The following is a 21,452-nucleotide window of genomic DNA, read 5'->3' as shown; positions in this document are numbered from 1 at the left end:
GGGGTGAAGGTAATATCTCTTGCTTCTCTTGTTGGTGCCTTGTGGGGCTCCTCACATCCTCAGTCTCCCTCAAGCTCCCTGAACCTGTTTTAGGTCAAAGCTGAAGTGGGAAGGAGGGAGAAAGAATGGGTAGAAGGCTCTGAGAAGTCTCATGGGAAAGGACACTGTTGGATTTTGTTTAAACTGATGTTTTTGGACGGTGACAGGCAGTCTTGCCTGATGGTTAGGAGCACAGAGTTGGGAGCCAGACTGCCTGGAATAAACCTGTGCTCCTTCCTAGTGATCTTGGGCAGATTACTCATGCTGCTTGTGCTTCAGCTTTCTCATCTGCAAAATGGGAATGCTAACGGTACCTTCCTCGTGGGTTAAGAAGATTAAATACAAGGATGTTTGTAGATCATTTAAAATAGTGTCTGGCTTGTAGTGAGCTATTACTTATTTATTTTTTACTTGGATTTTTTTTTTGGGGGGGAATGCTTATTTTCTTATTCTGAAATGAGTATTAATGCAAGTGCTATTTTGGAAATGCTGATGTGGGGGAATACTGAACAGAGAAGGGGTGTGGGGTAGGTTCATTAGATACTTCTCTGATTTCAACTACTATTTCTCCTCGTGATTAGATTTATTTGACTTGGGTTTTGGCTCCGACACTTTGATTGTCATCCATTTAGTACATGGAGAGCGCTTAAATACTCTTCCTTTTAGGTGGTTCTTATCAAGATGTTCCCTTTCTTAAGAACCTGCCATGGCTGTCCATTCCCTTCCTACTGAGCCTGAAGCTCCTCAGTCCTGCGTTCAGTTGCCCCATCTGCCTCTTCCCAGGCCGGTGAAATCAAGATTCTCTTATATCTTTCCCCTGCACAGACTCTCTGTTACAGCCCAGAATAGGGCTCATGTCTTCCCTTTATCTCTCTCATCCCCACTCCCGCCTGTAATGTCCTCCCACCTACTCTCACCAAAGCCAGGTTCTCACCTTCCAAACCCAACCCAAAGCTCCTATGCAGGGTACCACCCAGAGGTTCTGGGAAGGACAGATGCGGCTTCAGCCTCAGCTTGGTGATGCCACTTGGATTGTGTCCATAAGCAGCCATGTGGTTTTGCAGCATTTTCTGTGGATGTTCTTTTCTCATTTAGACAGTAAGTCCTTTGCAACCCTCCTCCCCACCAGGGCAGGGTCCAGGCTTTTCTGTTTCTTTTGCAGCTAGCTCAGGTCTTTGCACCCAGTAAGTGCTGCTCAGGGAAGGTATGAGTGGCAGCTGCAGATTTGAGGATGAAAGCCCAGGATCCAATGAGTTTTCTAAGGCCAGAACCCATCAGGCCTGTAGTTATAAAGCCTATAGCAACTGAAAAAAAAATTTTTTTTTCATACGATAAACAGTGAGGATGTTTAGGAACCATCCATTCTATCTTCTTGCTCTGCAGGGGCAGAAATTCAAGTCCCCCAAAATTGGCCCCGACATCACACAATAGGGACTTCAGGACTAGATTGACCTTCCACCTGGTGTCACCTTCCTAACAACGTGCCTGGCCACAACCCATTCGCTGCCTAGACTTTCAGCAGGGACCACATCTGCCTTCATGGGCCACCTCAGCACCCCTCATCTTCCCTTAGTCTCTTTAGGAGGTGCCACCAGAGGATTAGCGGGGCAGGGGGCAGTGGTTCTGGTGAAAACTTCTTCACATCCCAGCCATGTCACCCAGCTGTGTGCCCTTGGGCAGTTTACTCAACTTCTTTACACCTCAGTTCTGCACCTAGGAAAGGGAGACAATGATAATGGTACCCACCTCAAAAGGATGTTGCAGGAATTCGGTTGGATCATCTGTGTGGGGGGCCTAGTGACTGGCAGCAAGGGCTCATCAACATGGTCCGTTACTATGTTACATATGACTTGACTCAAGGCCCTGGGTTCTGGAAAGTTCTCATCTTAGAAAGCTCTCCTCTGGGAAGCCTCCCAGACTTCTCCTCTGTATGTAGAATTTCTCATGTCCCCTCAGGGCCTGAACAGCATATTACAGTCACATGTATAGACATTTATCACCATGTTCTCTGGTCAACTGTCCATGGGCTGTTATCCCACTATCATGTCAGGGACCTGAGAACAGGAATCTGTGCTTTCACATTCAGTGAATGCTTGAAATATACATATTGAAAGTGGCTTCTCCTTCCCTGCTCCTCTATTTTTCAATTTTAATTTAATTTATTCATTTTTAAAACAGGCAATCCCTTCCTGTGGTTCAAAATCCACCGTAAATATTCAGTAAAAATTCTTCCTTCTTTGCCTTTCTCTTTCTTCAGAGGCAAACAGTGTTAGCGTTTTTTAAATTGTGTATCCTTCCAGAACTATTATTAGTGTGTGTATGCAAAGATATGTAAATAGTCTGTCAATATCCTTTTAGCTTCTCCATATTTGATGACTCTTCTGTGTCGTTGACGTGGTTGTGTAGCCCAGATTCTGTAGCCAGATGGCCTGGGTACAAGTCCTGGCTCAACCACTTGCCACCTGTGACATCTTGGGCAGGTTGCTTCACTTTTCTGTGCCTTGTTTTCTCATCTGTAAAATGGGTAATAGCAGTAGCTGTCCCACAGGATTGTTCGGAAGAAATATGTGTAAAGCATTGAGAATGGTGCTTGCTTAGAGCAGGGGCACAGTGATGTCAGCTGTTATTATGCATTGCCATTTATTCAGTGCCCACCACAAGCCAGGACTATGCTACCTCCTTCACACTCAACTCCTTGATCAGCCAACAACCTTATGAGATGAGGACTGTTATCTCCATTACACATTTCAGATTGAGGGGTGGTATCTGGTACTGAGCCCCAGGTTCTCGCAGTAAAAGTCAGAGATGAGATTTGAGGCTGAAAGGCCAGGGCCTACACTATCTCTGAAGCTTCTTGTTTGTATCCTCTTCCTAGGGACATATTTTACATACAATAAGTACTCAAGTAAAGGCTTGGGTCTTTCCTTCCCAATGCCTTTGGTTTGTATTTTGAGGGCATCCTTTCTGAGCAGGACCTTTGAGGCTGTAGACATGTCCTGCTTTGACCCTCAGCTCTGTCCAAGGCATCGTGCTTAGACTCTGCAGTTCCTGCCTGGCATGTCTCTACGGGAATCTGCCTCCCAATTATCTTTTTCTTTTTTTCTCATGTTTATATCAGCAGAAATGAAGGAGAGAAAAACCAGCCTTTAACTAGCATTTTATTACCCATTGACCTCAGCCAGCTCCATCTATCTCTCCCTAGCTCTGCCCATTAGTTGTCAGGGCAACGCGGTGTAACTCTCCGCCTGCCGCAGTTGGCTGAGTTTAATTCTCCACTGCAGCCCCCACTGGCTGGGCATGGCCACCTTGAGCACTTGCTCCAGAAGCATTGTCAGGCACGGCCCTGGAAAAGTAAATCAGGAGAATGAGATGTGTTTGCGGGACGAGATGGATAACTGCCCAGCCCTTTATTCTCAGAGAATAATTGCAGCTTTAAGTATAGTTCATGGGTCATTACTGGGAGTCATGAAATTGAACATGGTGCAGAACCATACATGTGAGAACGACTGAATTTGAAGTTGCTCAGCCTCAGCTGAGCAGAAGCTTTGCTCTGTCCTGTCTTGAATCTCTGCATTTCCTCTGCACCTGATGTCCTGAGCCCAGCCCCTCCCCTCTGTTTCCCTGTCTTTCTCTCTTTCCTGGGAGAAGGGGACACACTCTTCTGTATTTATCCCGTCCTCACCATCGCACATTTCCCTTCCCATGCCTGGATTCTCATCATTCCCTTCCAAACTGCCCATTTGCCTCTTTCCGCTGTTTCTCCTACCCTCTGAAACACCTTGTTTCCTTCTTTTTCCAGAGTTTTAAAATATTCCCCAATATTTCCCTCTCCATACAGAGGCCTCCTCTACCTTCCTGTGGCTAGTTGACCTAGAGCTACCTTCCTCATTCCAGAAGTACTTCCTAGTACTTTCTGAGTCCAGCCCCGAGGAGACGAGGATGAAGCAGACACGGTTCTTGTTCTTGAGGAGCTCACAGCTGAGCACTGGGACAAAAATGTAACCAGTAATTCGGATGCACAGTGTGTGCACTGACTTCTAGGAGCACAGGTGAGTTTGGTGAGACAGGTCAGCTGAGAAAACAGAACGAGGACAAGTGGGTTGGGTGGGGCATTCAGGACGTAACGTCCTCAGAGGCTTTTGCACTTAGTGTCTCCTGTTAAGGTCAGGTGACTCCTATAGCGGCCCCCCTATATCCAGTTCTGCCATCGGGATCAGGAGATGTGATGGGAGTTAGCTCTGATTCTCTGCGTCTCTTCTCAACTCTGTGCCCAGTGACTTAATGTTGGTAGCTTGCCAGTGGCCACTGTGGGAGTATTTATATCATGTAACAAACACTGCAAAATCAGCAAACACTGTAAAAACTGAGGGTTTTTTTTGAGAACTAATTTATCAGTGCATCTCTAGTGCATCACAGAGAAAGTGACATATTCCTTGGGACTTGAAATTGAAAGATAGGCAGCAGATTTCTAGGTGAAGAAAGTGGGGCGAGGAAGGAGTGGAGGACATGTGTTTGCTGGGACTTTTTCAGTTGCAAGTGATATAAACTTAATTTAAATTAACTCAAGGAGGAACAAAAAGGGTGTATAAGCTCATGTCATAAGGAAAAGGGGTTGGTTTCAGGCATGGCTGGAATAGGAGGTTCAAATACCATTATTGAGAATCTGTCTTTCTCTTAAAAGTACCTCTGGCTATCTCTATAGATCTAGCCTCTCTCTCTCTCTCTTTCTCCTAATCTCTATCTCTTTCTCTGTCTCAGCTCCACTGCTAGTCTCACAAGGGGAGATTGCCCAATTACACGTTTGAAATCCATCTGCCAGCGAGCTTTATATGTATAATCGGTGCCTACTCCTGAACACCTACTCTGTCCAAGAGAATGGATAAAAAATAATAATAAAAAAGAGGTTCTGTTCTCAGAAGAGAAAAGGTTTAGTAAGTGGGGAAAGAACATGGCTTTCTCACAAGATTCCAGGCAGTGGGAAGAGAGTGAGAAATGAAAAGGCCTGGTGGGTTTAAGGAATGTTGAGATGTTTGGTGTATTTGGCATGCAAGGTTCTTCCATGCCTTCATGGCCAAACTTCCAGGATGGGAAGTTTTTTGGGGTGATTTATCTTATCTAGAACATGCAAGGGTCACTACGGTGGATACCTACCTGTATGGATAATTCTGGCCCATTCATTGTTCATGGGGGTGGTTTCGTGAGGCATGATTTTACCTCTTGTCTTATGGGTCTAAATGGCTATAGCCTCTGACTCCATATAGAAATTATGTCTATAATGCCATATCTCCAAACTTGTACCCTCATGGTGAGGTGCTTTGGGCCCCCATATATCCTATGGCCTGCCATCTTGTTCTTTTGGCTTAGGACCCCTCTTAATTGTGGGTTTGTAGATATAGATCTTCCTAGGCTTTTTACCATGGCATTGTGTTTCTAAACACTGTATATATGTATGTATTTATCATCTCTGCACATTTAGATAAGGGACAAAGGTTTTCAGTCTTGCTCAATCTGCCATTATAAATATAAGCCCTCCTTAGTGTTTGTGCCAGAGAGGATAAGCATTCTCTTCCAGTCATGGGGTCAGCTGTAGCACTTGAGATTTAATGAGTCTTAGATGGCTCTGTACTTGCCAGATCACTTTTTCTCTTACATAAACTTCATCCTCCTGAAATTCCCCAATAGCTCCCTGTTTCTTCTTTTTTCTATCTAGCTCATCTGTGTGGCTTGCCGCGTCCACCATTATCTATACCTGCTACATCTATCCGGCTTGGGCAACCTGCAGGCTGCCCAATGAGAAGTAGTCATCTGCACGTGGTGATCTCTCCTTAGGTGGTGAAAATCTTAATGTCCCCTCAGGCCCCTGCTGCTACTACATTTCATATATTCTAACTCCAGCTAGAACTACTGTTTGGTTTTATATGTTAAAAAAAAAAAAGAGTGAAAAGCTATGAATTAAACAACAGTTACATTAGGCGTACTTGTCATGAAATACCATAAAGAAATTAGACAACACCAGTTTTTGCACTTTCATTATGTTATTTACTGAACACACTGGCTCACTATTTGGCCTTTAACCATGTTTGCCAACCTGAGTTAAATTCTGCTCCCTCTGCCTGCCCCAGACCTTAACACATGCATTCAAAAGTCAGGAGTCTTCAAGAAATGTCCTCATGCATTTTTTTTTTTTTTGTCATCTCTTTTAGCTCTTTTAGTTCAGTGTCCTTTAAATACACTCTTTACTCTGCCTACCTGACCTCACGGAGTGCTCCCATCCTACACAGAGGGAGATGGAGCAAAACCTTTTCCTTTAGATCTTTCCTAGGCTTGGCAAGACACCTCCAAAAAAGAAAAGAAGAAAGAAAAGTCAAATTGGCAGCTCCCCAGACCTGCTCTTCTGTTGCAAAACCACCCCGCATTCAGTGAAATTAAGACTGGGAACAGGTGAATCTGCCTGACTTTTGGGCTGTCTCCTGATGCTGGGGCTACTTAGGTGATGACAACCTAATTTTTCCTGCCTCCTTGCTGAAATTCACAGCCAAAGGAGAGAGCAGCAGTTTTCACAGCTCCATTTTCTATAGTAGGCAGATTCTAGAAGAATCTCTCCATAGACAGGATGCTAATTCTTCCAGATCATGTATTTAAAAACATATAGAAGAGATAAAACATCTTTAAAGTCAATTCATAATGGGTTCCAGACAGTGACTCTCCAGCTAGCTGAGCAGTATAGAATAGACCTCTGGTTTAGCTTGAAACTTGTCATTTATTTTCTTGCCCAAGGACTGTCTGCTCAGCTCCCAAGTAATGCTGAATCTCTCTTTGGTGTTTAAAATTATTTCTTTAGTGTTCTTTTCATTCATTGGAAAATGGATTCTTTTCCCTCCAGATTTTGAAGGTAAATGCCTGGGTTGGACAGTGATGTTGAGGCTTGTCAGTTGAAAAGCTATAAGAATTCCAGAGAGGAGCACGAGTTGGATTCAATCATATATTGATTTTCAGCCCAGTAAATTGTGGCTGCTGCGTAGCAAGGGTAACAAGTATGCTGTGCTTTTCAGAAAGAGATGTGATCAGCTTTTAAACAATAAAGAGGATCACTGCTGGGCAGAGTGATTCAATTTAAATCCGCACGAAAACCAGTGGTGAGTTTAAAATAAACAAAGCAACATTAAAAACCACCACCACACCCAAAACCACATGTCAACAATAAAACAGATATGGGAATTTAAGCTATCCAAGGTGAATTTTTTAAAAAATTGAATTCCTTGGAGGATAATGGAGAGTTAGCTGAAATAGCTTAGTGGCTACACATTTAGCCATCCCTCTTCCAGGCATGTGAGGAGAATTCACAACAAAAAGGTCCTCTGACGGGTAGCCATGAGACGCTGTAGGCGAGGTTTTGTCTTCCTCTAGGAGTGCTGGTCTTTGGGACCAGGGGTGCACAGGTTTTCTGCCTGGGGTTCCCTCTCTCATGACTCTGTGTCTTGCCTCAAGTATTCTAGCTACTCCTTGAATCGGTCCCCTCTGGGATTCCAGTGCTGTGTGTCCCAGCTAAAACCTCACCCTTTCTGAGCAGAGGAACTGAGCTTACAACCCTGAGGCCTCTGTGTGGCAATTTCTGCTGCTGCTGCTGCTCCTGGGAGAACCTGACTTCGTGCTCCAAGCCCCAGGCTTATGGGACCAGTGCCGAATGTTTCGTGTTCTATTCATAGATGACGGAGAGCTCTGAGCTTCCCACTCATGGTGGGTCTAAGAGTCCCTGGAATCACTGTGCTGAAATGTGCCTCTGGTCACTGGTGGACTGGGCAGGCCTAGGAGCAGATGGGTGCATGCTCATCTTGTCCTAAAACTGAGCCTGACCTGTGTGTGGGACAGTGCCTCCCTTTTCTAAACCCAGGAAGGTGCTATTTGTATATGTGCGGATAAGATTTTGAGACTCTAATTTATGTCTTTATTTTCATTTCTTGCATTTCCCCCATCACTTCTCCCTTTTCATATTGGCTCTATGTTCATCACCTCCAGGAAGGTGTAGGACAGAGTGAAAGATGGATGTTGTCGGCAAAACAATTCCCTACCAGGACTTTGCTATGGAAACCTAATTCTTAAAGGAAGAGGATAGATTAAAAAGTCTCTTGAAAAAACACAAGGGAGGAAGCTCCCCACCCCCAACCTCAATCTAGAGCTTACTCCCTGCGGCTGGGGAATGGGAGGGGAGAGGCTGATGGAGCCCAGAATAACAAAGAGCTGGACCCAAATTCCTGGACTGCCTTGGTGAGGCAGTGAGGTCTCAGTGAGCGCCGTTGTGTGGTACAGATGGGATCACATGCCACATTTCAGGAAGAGGCTCATATACCATGTTTGCAACAGAAATAGAGGGCTACAAGTCACGAAGGGGCCACAGGGACAGGGACATAAGCATTTTACTGGTAATTGATGTATGCAGATGAGTAAGAGACATTGGGAATCCCATCTTCAATATCCTGGCAGAGGGTAAGAACTTAGAAATAAATGTGTCACAATATGCAAAAGTGGGAAATAATCCCAGAGACTGAGGTTTACTTAGTGTCGGAGAGACAAAATCCCGTCTCATTTGTCTCCTGAGAACCTAGGAAGATCACACTTCAGGCCCTTGCATTTAAAGCCAGCCAAGTGACTAGTTCTGACCAATGAGTGTGAGTGGAAGTGACATGGATCACTGTCATGCTAAGGCAGTGGAAAGCCCCTTTGTCCCCCTCCAGCTTTTTACTTCTCCCACCTCGTGTTGAGATGGCAGAGTCACATGATACAGCTTTCCACAGCCCGAGTCCCCGAGTGACTGTGGAGTGCACACTCTCCAGCTGACCTGTGTTATTCATGTAACATAAATGAGAAATAAGCCAAATGTTGAGTTATTTCACTGAGATTTCAGGGTTAATTTGTTCCTTGAAGCAAACCCAACCTAATCTGACTAACCTGGTGGAAAAGGTAGAAATTAAGTTAAATTGCAGAAAGTAGAGTATAATTTCCTACGTCCCTAAATTTGTGGACTGAGATTTGTGCCTGCCAGAAGGGTACTTGCTGTCCGTGTGTCTTCTCTGGTGGTCCTGCAGGTTTTAAGCTTCTCCAGCCCTGGGGCTGTAATGAAGTCATCAGTCCTAAGTCCTTTCACTCCAGCATGGAGCAAGATAAGTTATGTGAAAGCATCTAGTAAGTACAGTGTCTCTCTCACCTACTGAAGGTGCACAACCAAAATGTCATTTCTCCTTTTTCCTCTGTGACCTCCACCTTTCTTTGGGGTGGTAAATAGGAAAGCAGGACAGGGTCAAGAAAGAACATCTTCTTCACTTGCTGCACATGACCTGGTGGCAGACCCTGTTCTGGATCTGGGACACTGAGAGGAACCAGGGCCTGCCCTTTATCTCAGGGCTAAGGGCCCCAAAGATGGAGACAGATACTGTCACAACAGTAGTACAACATAGGAGAATAGAGGACCAAGAGTGCTGGGAAGAACAGAAGAGGGAATTAGAGAAAGTATGCCATGCAAATGAAGTTGGAAAGAAAATAGTACAAGCTAATGGTTCACAATGTGTGCAATGCTTTGCATACAATATCTCATTTACTCTTCACAATGACTTTGGGAGGCAAGTGCTAGTGACCTGTCATGTAGTTCAAGGTCCTTTTTTCTGTAGAGTCCAGGTGCCTAGAGGTGATGATGAGATGAGAGTTATTCTGATTATTCATCCCTAGGAGACATGGAAAATTCTACGGGTAGCTGCTATGTGGGAGGTTCCACCAACCCCACCAGCCCCCAGATCCTCAGAAAGGTCTCAGCTCAGCTTCTGTGGCCAGTTTTCACTTGTCAGCTCATAGCCAGTGATGAACGCTCAGATGGGGCATGGAGAAAGATGTTCAGTCTCCAAAAAGGGGATGTCTGAGGAAAGACCTGACAGAAGTGGGGCACCTGCAGTGGATCAGGGATTGCAGAAACAGTATCTCATACTTGTGCATTCTCTAATTTATAGGAGAGAAGCCTGAGGCTCAGAGTGAGGCAGTGACTTGCCTAGGCTTAAACAGGGAATAAGTGACAGCACCAGGATTAAAAGTCAAGTCCCCTGCCTTCCCCCACCCACCACCACCCGTATCCCCAATCACAAGGCCTTGTGGAATATCTTGTAGCATCCATGACCACTAAGGCATCTGACCGTGGGACATCCTTACCATGGGTAAGCAGGTACAGATGTATGCATAAGAGGTGATGGACAAATAGCTATTTCAACTACCCATTCACTTATTAGGTATTTACTTAGGTTCCCAGTAGGTGCTGATCTCTGAACCAAGGTCTGAAGCTACTGCCAAGAATTGGCTGGATCTTGAAGTTTTTGTTGGTGAGGTGACGACATGGGCGCATTGCAGGAGGAGCCCTGGAACTTGACAGTTGGCTTCTGATGAAATGTCAGCCTCTTTTCAGAGATCTGTGCTAGGGCCAAGCCCGGGGCAGGTAAGGCCAATGAGGCTGGGGGCTGTGCCGTGAGGTGTATGTTCTCGAACCCATCCTCACTTCCAGGGCCGAGGATGCTGTTAAGCTGTGACTGATCTCATAGAGCACTCAGAGTTCAAGGTCGCTCTCCCACCAGGGAGGACTGGTGTACAACTACTCCAGGCCTTTAGCCTCTGCTGTCCTCACTGACTGGACTTGGGGCTGCGCTGCCAGAGGCCAACTGACCTTCTGATCTGGGTACAGACATCTTTATGGGGTCAGTGTGCTTCTGGGCTGATATTTCTGACTGTAATTGATTCTGCTGCGTAGCTGGCTCCAAAGGACCATCGTTAGCGTCTGCAGTGAATTTTCGGGAGCCCCAGAGCTCACCATAGAGGATGGCTAGGTTTTGGGAATTCTGCAACTACAAACTTGTCTCCCTTGTTTGCCACTGACTTCCTGGAGGGCCCTGGAGGGGATGAGCGGACCGAGCAAAGGAAGTCCTGGCCTGAGGAGATGCCGCAGCCAGAATGCTGCTTCTCTCAACTTCTTACAGATCCAATGCAAATCCTGGGACAGATTTTTAAAGAACCGCAAGAGTCAGTATTGACTTGCAAGGCTGCTGTCTGAAAGCATAATAAAGTATAATTTCCAGTAGCGATTTGGAATAGCACCAAGGTCCTGGCTCATGGGTTCCTGTTTGAATTTGTATACCAAAGAGAACTGTTAGAGACCCAGAACTGTGAGAAAGCCTGTGGGGTTTGATTCCCTACGGTGTCAACAGTGCAGGTAACTGGGTCCTTTCTAGGCTCAGGTATTGACTTACCTGATGAGCTGGGGCCTGGGTATGCTGAAAAAACCAGGTGGGGACCAAACCCAAGACAGAAGAACCGAGCTCTGTGGCCTTGAACAAGAGTTGAACCAGTCTGGCATCAGTTTCTTTTCTCCAAAATGTAGATTGAGAGATCCGTTACATAATACTGTTGTCGCTAAAACAACAATGTGATGTGCCCTTGGGCAGCCTCTCTTCAGGTAAACATGTCCAACAACTTTCATTAAGTTCTGTGTCCTCATGTGTAAAATAGGAAGTGGGACCAACAGGCTCTAAGTTTCCTTCCACTTTGACTTGCTAGGATTCTGAGTTGAACTGACCCTTGAGACATTCTCTGTTACAGTTTCTATCCACAAGCTATCACTGGCGCAGCCCCAGACGTCTCTGGCTGGAAGTCATAAATCTGGGTGGCTGAACCTGCGAGGGAAATAAACATAGTATCAACATTCATAATTGCATGTAATCATATCTATTTGCAGAGAGCGACTGCATTCATTTTCTTGCAGTGGGGGGGGGGGCTCGTTTGAGGAGAGGAGCACGTCTTGAGACCTCGTCTCCCACACCTTCCCTTTTGTGGGGGTTGGTGTCCACTCCAGTGTGTCTGTGTCTTCCTTGAGCTCCCTATGCCCCCTGCACTCATGCTATCGATCAGGTCAGGGGGAAAAGTGAGGAGGGCATCATGTGCAGTGGTAGTGAGGGCAGGGGTGAGGGGTAAGGAGGGCCCAGAATGCAGGCTGCTCAGAGGGGAAGCCCATCAGAACGGCACTGGTGAGACTCAAGGGAGACACACTGCTGCCAGGCAGAATGAAGTCCCTCGTCTGGTACTAAATAGTTCCTTCTTTTGGTTATTTGTCATGAAGCGATCTCAGCAGGTCACTGTCATGTTACCACTTAGCCATCAATTAACAAATGTCTACCCCTTTGGGTCGTTTCTCACGGATCAATTTCCCCATTCCCCTCGCTATGTGGTTATTTTCTTTCAGCAGCCTCTCCTCACTGTAATTTATGGAGCCCCATCATCCAAGGGTGAGCACCACTCTTGCTTTGAATCCAGGGAAGGCTATTTGTGGAATTTTAAAGGACCAGTGAAAGAAAATTGCGCCAGTGAGGAATGCTTTGTTAGATTACACCTTTCTGAGCTGGGGTTATATTCTTCTCCCCCCAACCCTGTCCCACAAATGCAAGGGGCTAAGAGCTCTGGGGTGGGAGAGGGTGAGTCATTGCTTTGGGCATCACTTGTGTTTTCCCACTTGAATTTCACAGTGTTGTTTCCTCTTCATATTTATTACCACTGAAGGTTCATTTACATTCCCTCTCTGTCCACGGTGATCAGAGCAACACCTCCCGAATTAGCATCATTTGCAAGTTTCATTAACATGCTGTTTACTCTCCCTCTTTCAGATCGTTAATAAAGATGACCCTGTGCACCCTACCTTCCCCCAACTCCATACATTTTCATTTGTCATCACCTTTTGTTTGCAGACTTTGAGCCATTTTTAAATTTATGTGGCAGCACTCCCTACTAAGCCAATTTGAATTAATTTTGAGTGTAACACTTTATACCACTATATCAAATGCTTTTCTTATAGCTGCATGCATTCCATCAATAGTATTCCCACCACCTTTCTATTTGGTATTCAGGTTGAAAACTCTCAATTCTGGCTGGCATTTTAGTTCTTTAAAAGTCACTGTATCCTCTGTACTGACTAGGGACTTTCTCCTAATTTTTCGGTTATTTTGAAATGATTGATGTTATGAAAGAAAGGATTTGGAGAGCTATTTATGGCAATCGATAGCTTTCATCTGTCTTTCCCACATCTGCTATTATGGTTGAGTAAGTCATTTTGGTGAAACCCTTTCACATTTCAGGATGCCTAAGATCTGGACCTCCAATTTTCAAGGCTACAGATTTGCCAAATATTCCTTCCATTTGTTTGAAACTGTACGCAATTTTTGAAGCTATTTTAAATGCCTGGGTTCTCAAGAAGTATTTTTTTCTTGAATATAAATTTTTGTAAAATTTATTAGGGTGACAATGGCTAGTAAAATTGCATAGGCTTCAAATGTACATATCTGTAATACATCATCTTTATATAACATTGTATGCTCACCACCCAGAATCAGTCCTCCTTCCCTCACCATATATTTGACCCCGTTTACCCTTTTCTATCATCCTCCCTCCCCCATTTCCCTCTGGTAATCACTAAACTGTTGACTGTGTCTATGAGTTTTTGTTTGTTTGTCTTGTTCCTTTGTTGCTTTCAGTTTTATATCCCACATATGAGTGAAGTCATATAGTTCTCCACTTATTTCGCTTAGCATAATAATCTGAAGATCCATCCGTGTTGTCACAAATGGCAGTATTTCATCTTTTCTTATGGCTGAGTAGTATTCTATTGTATATATGTACCACATCTTCTTTATTCAATCATTTATCGAAGGACGCTTTGGTTGTTTCCATGTCTTGGCTACCGTGAATAATGCTGCAGTGAACATTGGAGCACATATATCTTTACAGATAAATGTTTTTAGATATTTTGGGTAGATACCCAGGAGAGAGATTGCTGGGTCATATGGTAATTCTATTCTTAATTTTTTGAGGAACCTCCACACTGCCTTCCATAGCAGCTGCACCAGTCTGCATTCCCGCCAACAGTGTGTGAGGGTTCCTTTTTCTCCACAGCCTCACTTGTTACTATTTGTCTTGTTGATGATAGCCATTCTAACTGGGGTGAACTGATATCTCACTGTGGTTTTTATTTGCATTTCCCTAATAGCTAGTGAAGGTGAGCATTTTTTCACATATTTGTTGGCCGTTTGTATGTCTTCTTGGGAGAAGTGTCTGTTCAGGTCCTCTGCCCATTTTTTAAAATTAGACTGTTTGTTTTTTTGTTGTTGAGTTGTACGAGTTCTTTATATATTTTGGATATTAGCCCCTTATCGGAGGCATTGTTTACAAACATCTTCTCCCATTTGGTTGGTTGCCTCTTTGTTTTGTTGATGGTTTCTTTTACTGTACAGATGCTTTTTAGTTTGATATAGTCTCATTCATTTATTTTAGCTTTTTTACTTCCCTTGCCTTTGAGGTCAAGTTTACAAAATCCTCTTTGAACCCAAGGTCCATAAGTTTAGTACCTATGCTTTCTTCTATGCAGTTCATTGAAGAAATGGTTTTTGAGTTAATGAAATGAATACAATAAGTAAATCTGTCAGTCATTCATATTTCCCCCTATCTGTACCATTTCCTCATTCTGTGAAGTAGTGAACAGTTTAAAACAAACATCAAGGCTGCTACTGGAAGATGGGTTTACTATTGTTAATCATTTATTTATTCTACATATATTTATTGAGACTTTACTTTGGCCAGACACTGTTTTAGGATCTGAGCATATCACTGTGAACAGAAAGCATCTTTTCCCTCTTATGCAGTTTGAGCGATCAACAATGAACAAACATACACACATTGAATGTATCATCAGATTATGATAAGTGTTACAAATAATCATAAAGAGCTACTGAGATTTTGTAGCATTCAGAGGCTAGTTTTTTGGAACTGATCTATTTTTCAGCTCTGAATCTTGTATTTGGGAAGACGTACAATTTCCAGAAGCTCCATGGGTAGAAATAATGACAAACACAGCTTAGGATCTCATTATAACCGATGGTTAGCCAGGCTCTATTTGAGACCCACATTGTGTGCATGTGCAGATGTACCCATGCGGGGCCAGAATCTTGGCTCGCATAGCCCCTGGGACCCTCCCAATCCAGGTGTCTTTGACAGGACATGAGGAGTGTTATCCTTCTGAACTTTATGAAGATGAGCTAAGAATTTGTGGAGAATGTTGAGTTCACCTTATGAACTGCACCAGGCACAAATTACCAAATGGTCAACTTAGTGTGAAGATATATGCAGGGGTGGGAGACAGCCATGGGTCTGCAGTGGCCGTAAGTTTGGATGATGACAGAAGTGCTGGGAGCATCTCAGCTTTTTCCTGAGTCCAGGCGTACATAGCGCCCCTCCTGGCTATGTTCTGGACCACTATTAACAGGGATTATTGTCATTAAGGGGGGTTGCTTATGCAGTACATTTCATGGTAGCTTTTTATTATTTTTAGATTCACCCTTATGTTCTCCTCTTTTATTTTATTTTATCTGCATAACATTCTTTTGTAGAAAAATGTTTCAAAATGCCAAAATGACTAAGTCGCTTTGATATTGGAAACTCTAAGATGGTGATCCTCCGCCTACAGGTAAAGTTCAAATGTTTAGCCCATGTCACAACATCACGGCCTGGTGCCTTCCCAAATGTCAAGCCTCATCGCCTGCCCTTCTCTGCCGCTCTGCCCTTGGGTTCGAAGAGGACCAAGTTACCTATGGTTTTCACCCGCACTAGGTTATGCTCTGCCTCTCTAGCCTCCTGATGTTCCTTCCGAGTGGAATGCCCTCCTCTTTCGTCTTCAACTTCCAACTCCTGTTTAGCCCTTAGACTTGTCTTGGGTGCTGTGTCGTCCAAGCCTCAGGCTGGGGGGCCTTATTTCAGCACCCTGGACTTCTCCCTCTCCTAACTCTTCCACACTACCGCTCCAGCAGGACAGGGACATTGCCTTATTCATTTGTGCACCCACACAACCTAGTACAGTCCCAGGCACAGAGCAGGCACTCAGGAAGTATTTGTTACACTAAACTGAACTGAAGATGGGGATGAACGAGGGGTTATCAACCCCATGCTGCTGTTGAGGAGACAGAGGAGGGTAAGAGGAAGGCCTGCTGGGGAGAGTGAGAGGCATGACAGAGAGCATCCCGGGAAAGCTGGGGTGGGGCCGATACCAGAGTGCACGGTGGTAGGAACCTATCCCCCCTGATCTGGGCTGATTTCCCAGGTGAGTTCAAAGCACTTTGAAACTTTGAGTGCTCACACAGTCTCTTAGCACAGACGTCATTTCTGTTTCACAACTAAACTAATGATTTCAGGTGGTTATCACAGTTATCAGATGGCCTGTTTTTGTTGGTGGAGTTTATTCTTTTTATGAAAGTTCTTATTCGTTTTCAAGTTAAATAAGATCTGACTTTTATCCCCAAAGGAACTTATATTTCAAACCCCTGATTTGAGCAGAATTTTGGTTTGAGTTTGGGTTTGACTCATCTCTTTGATTAAAGGCTTATCTTCTAAATAACATGTCTTAATAGTTACTCTTTCCCTTTCCAGACCTTCTAAATTTAGATAAATGAGACCAATTATCGCTTCCAGAATGTTCAGTTTCTACTCTGGTCCTAGAATTTGGTGTCTAAGAGATGTTGATTTCCTTCCCATGGGATCATTTAAATGCCGCATTTTCCTAGTTGGTGTTCTCACCGGTGGGAAGGAGAACTGTGGGAGGGGCCTATTGGCTGCTGGTGCACCAGGAGCCACAGGGGTGGGCATTTGGCTTCCTGGGAGCCTGGACATAGCCCACAGGGACCTTGCTAGATGCTGGCAGGGCAGCTGGTGCATGAACAGGTCCACTAGAGCACAGTGTCTGTAAACAGCCAGGTAAGGGAGAGGAACCTCCGAAAATGTGCTGTGGTGACATGAAACCTGCAAGGGGAGATTGTTTTTCAATTCTTTTTTTTTTTTTTGTCACTTCCAGAGATGATCTTGAATCCATGACAGGAGGATGTAGTACATCCTTCATACATCACTTGAGTATATATTTAGTAAGCACCTGCAATGGGCCAGGTACTGAGCCACACTGCACATGGGGTGAGCAAGAAGATATACCCCCTGTCCTGACCCTGCAGTCAGGATAAAAGGGAAGGTTTGCTGCCAGCCATAGGGAGTGGGGACGGGGGGTGGCCATTACACCCCAGATTTTCAGGTTACACTCAAAATCCTACTTTGCTGCTAAGAAAATTGTTCTTTTCAGGGTTTCAGAGCTTGGGAGATCAGCCTGGGAATGGCGTATGATATTGTAAGAACTAGAAGTAGGGAAAAGGGACTAGAAGGCTTCTTTCCTCAGATGACTGCCTCTCTCTGAGTTCCAGCCGTGTCAACCCTGACTGCTCACTTGCCCTCCCACCCAGATCCTTCCCCCAAAATGTGAGCCTGTAACTCTGGACCCCCAGAGCTCCAGCAGACAGAATTCGTTTGGGGCAGACACAGTCAGTATAAGTTATGACCCCCCAGCCCAAGTCTTGCTGAGTCTGAGATTGTTTAGAAATTGCAGGGCTGAAGGTTTCTTCAGTTTTATCCATGGACATGAGGCTCACCAGCACCAGGGTAAATGGCTTCCAAGAGGGAGTGACCATCGACTTGCTTGAAAGTAGACTCATCCGAGCGGCCTAGAAGTCTGCATTTACCTGCAAACAATGCAGGGTGATGACAGTGTAAGCACAGACTAGCTCTGCTCAGAGAAGGCACTCAGCTTAGCTGGGATCCTTGGGCTGATAGCAGCTTTAGAGGGGTTCTGAGTGCCATATAATTACACGTGATTTGTGTGTGTGTGTATGTGTGAGTGCGAGCATATGTGCATTTTTTTTTTCTGAGAAGAGGGTCTGTGGTTTTCATCAGATTCCTGACAGGGTGCAGGGGACTTGATTCCATTCCTTGGTTCCTCTCTCTTTACCAGCTGGTTTGGGGGAGTCACTTGGACTCTGTCTTCATCTATAATAGGCTTTTCTGAAGTCAAAATGAGAAAACATAGGTGAACTATGAGGTTTGCAAACCACATATACCAGTGCCTGGAATAACCATGTGGTCCCCGTCCCTTTCCCTTCTCCCCTCCCGCTGCTCTTACCTCCCCACCCCCAGCTAACTTCTGTTTCCAGACCCACTTCCACGAACACTTCCAAAAGCCTGCCCTGACTTCCCAGCTTGCTGTCTGGGTGGGGTGCCCCTTCTTTGGGCTCCCATCACCCCCTCTGAGCTGACCTCTAATAATTCTGTTGCAATCATTTACTTACTGACCTGGGTACTGACTGTCCCAGACTACATGTTCCTCAAGCACAGGGCTGAGGACTTGGTTGTTTTCTTTGCCTGGGACAGTGTAGTTTTAATGTAATTTTGTTCAATCAATAAAGTGTTAATTTATTTTTAAATTGTGCTTTAATGAGCTACCTACTAATCATTTTTTATCTATTCATCAAAGGCAGACTTAGTTCCTTTTACTATGTGCAAATGAAAGTGATAAAATGGAATCCTTTAAGAGCATCTTACTCTTGTCTATTAGGTTGCCCTTCTAGCAAATTAGTCTGAATTAATGAGAGTTCACCTCCCTCTGCTGAGGGAAGCAGGGAATAAGGCCGTTGCATGCTGCCGTGTCAGGGCAAGCATTGTGCCCGGCCAGTGACTGCCCTGCTCACTCACAGAGCTGCACATGTCACTCGAGCCTATTACCTATGGCACATGCTACCCGTCAAGATGGATAGGTCTGGGGCCCGGAGCTACACAACATGAGAAAGTGCCCTCGCTGGCCTCACGTAGGCAGCACATTATTGGGGCAACAGGCTGTCCTCAGGCCTACCTCTTGGCCTGTTTCTCAGGTACTGCAGTCTACCTAACCACCCTCTACCCATTTTCTTTGCTACTTGCTGGCAGGTTGTTCTCAGTAGCCATGCAGATCTGTCTTCTGAGGCTCTTTTCTTGGCTTCTCTAAGCTATTTTGTCTCCTGCTCCCATTCTAGGAAGTGCCCACATTTTCCACCCTGCTTGCTTTTATTTCTATTACTGGAAAGGAAAAAAGAAATTATGTGCTTCCCCCCAGCTCCAGCTCAGCCAGTACTAGATGCTGTGTAGACTGATGTAATGTTACCAAGGAGGAAATTAGTAAGAGGATGTGGCTAATTTTCTAATTCACACCTGGAAAGCATATCTGATGGCACTCGCACAGATCTTTAATGAAATAACATTGTTTAAGAAGTTTCCAGAGAAATTCATTACTAATTGATTTTTGAACTGTGGAAAAGATAACACAGAGAGATGAGATATTAGCCTCCGTCTGGCCTGACTCCTCTGCAAGCTTTCTATTTCCTTAATTCTCTTTCCCATGGAAAATTGATAGCAGCTTCCTGAATTGGCGTTGCAGAGGGCAGGGCTCACAGAAAGGCCCCGATTTGGATACGATATGTTTTCTTTCTGCTTCAGTTTTTCTTTGTTTGGGCCCTGCTGGGAAGTCTTGGTAAAAGCCATGGGCTTCCAAGATGGAGCTGGAAGATTCCTTCTGTGACTTACGTAAAAGGCAGCAGGTAAGAGAGATGGACTTGAGCAGCACGTTGAGTGTCCTTAAAAGTGGCAGTTCTGTAGCAGGGATACCAAGGCACAGCCCTCCCTTTATCTCCAGGGGCTTCCTAAATTTCCCTCATCCCCAATGCGCGTTATTTACGTATACATATATGTTCTTTGATAGGGCTCACTGATATTTTATCATTTGTATATTAAGTAAAAATAAAAACAATGTTAAAATAAGATTTTGTTAAAAAAAAACAAACAAAAAAAGGCCTGAAAGATGTAATCCCATTAAAACCCGAGTGCCAGCTATGCAAAGCCAGCACCATGATATGTGGCCTAGGCCTTCTTCACACAGGTGGCCACACTTAACTATCCATCCTGTTTAGAACTGTGGAGTTCTGCCCCTGAGTGTTGGGCTCCTGGGCCAACCAGACAGGAGGGCTCCTGGTCTTCTTGTCTTCCAGCTGACGTACTCCATGAATTATCTCTGAATTTAAAGGAATCATGAAGACCAGTGGGGTCCCAGAGCTCAGGGAGAGTAGCCTCGATTTAAAGGGCCTTACTCCAAGTCTGGCTTGCCAATAGCTCTCCATAAAACCAGCTAGTAAGTCTTTGCCAGGCCCTCCGCTGTATGTTTGGGGTACAACAGGACCTAATTTTGCCCCCAGAGAATTCACAGCTAGTGAGATGGAAGTACCATGATGAGGAGACTCAGAATGCTGGGAAATCCTTGAAAGCAGGTGCTTTGTTCAGTCTTGGGGTTTCCAGGATGACCTCTGATGAGGGGCCGTCTGGGCTGAGACTGAAAGGAGGGATAGCTGTGGGATGGCTCTCTTTCACCCTCCCCCTCCCCCACAAAGCCTCTTAAATTCCTTCGTGGTCCCCACCCTGGCCTTTGATATGGAAAAATCCTATTTATCATGTTGAAAGTATCTGCATGAGTTTTCTGTCCTTGGTCAACCTATATTTAACTCCACTCGGGTCCCACTACCCACACTAACTCCCATCTTTGCTCTTACTGACCCGCTGGACTGGTTCTCAGCATGGTGTTGATGATAATAACAGGTCCAAAATTCACCTTCGAATTGCTGTTTCCGTTTTAAAATTTCCTAAAGAGGTTAATACAGGGGCAGGGAACTTCAGACACAGACGGGTGGATGGGGGAGGCACCGTTGGCGCGACTATTTCCTTGACTCTTCAAATCATGTTGTAGGGAACCACCAATTCTAGCTACTGAAAAGTGAGCTTTTCTGAGTGGTGTGGATGTTGAGAGCCTCTTGGAAGCCTGGCTGGCTGGGGCATGTGGGTGGGGCTGGGGAGCTCTGTTGGGCCCACAACAGCCAAGAAGGAAACTTTGTTCTGCCAAGGCGATGGTGACGAAGCTGGGAGCACTAGATTCAAGGTCCATCGTAGATCAACCATCCTGGGATCGTCTGTGACGGATGTATACTCACTGTAGCAATTAGGGTTCTCTGGAGAAACAGAGACAGTAAGATATAGATATATATATATATAGATATAAATATAGATATATATATATAAACACACATATATACATTTATTGTAGGAATTGGCTCATTTGGTATGGAGGTCAAGAAGTCCTGCAGTTTGCTGTCTGCAAGCTGGAGAACCAATAAAGCCCATAGTATAATTAAGCCCAAGTCTGTAGGCCCAAGAACCTGGAGCTCTGATGTCTGAGGGCAGGAGAAGATGGAGGTCCCAGATCAAGAAGAGAGAATTCACCCTTCCTCTGCCGTTTTGTTCTATTTGGACCCCAATGGATTGGATAATGTCTACCCACATTGGCGAGGGCAAATCTTCTTTACTCAGTCTACTGCATCAAATGCTAATCTCTTATGGAAACACACTCATGGACACATCCAGAAGTGATGTTTTACCAGCTATCTGGGGCTCCCTTAGGCCAGTCA

This window comes from Rhinolophus ferrumequinum, chromosome 17, assembly GCF_004115265.2.
Source record: "Rhinolophus ferrumequinum isolate MPI-CBG mRhiFer1 chromosome 17, mRhiFer1_v1.p, whole genome shotgun sequence".
Lineage (NCBI taxonomy): Eukaryota > Metazoa > Chordata > Mammalia > Chiroptera > Rhinolophidae > Rhinolophus > Rhinolophus ferrumequinum.
The sequence above is the reverse complement of the archived record's forward strand: the minus strand, read 5'-3'. Positions refer to the sequence as shown.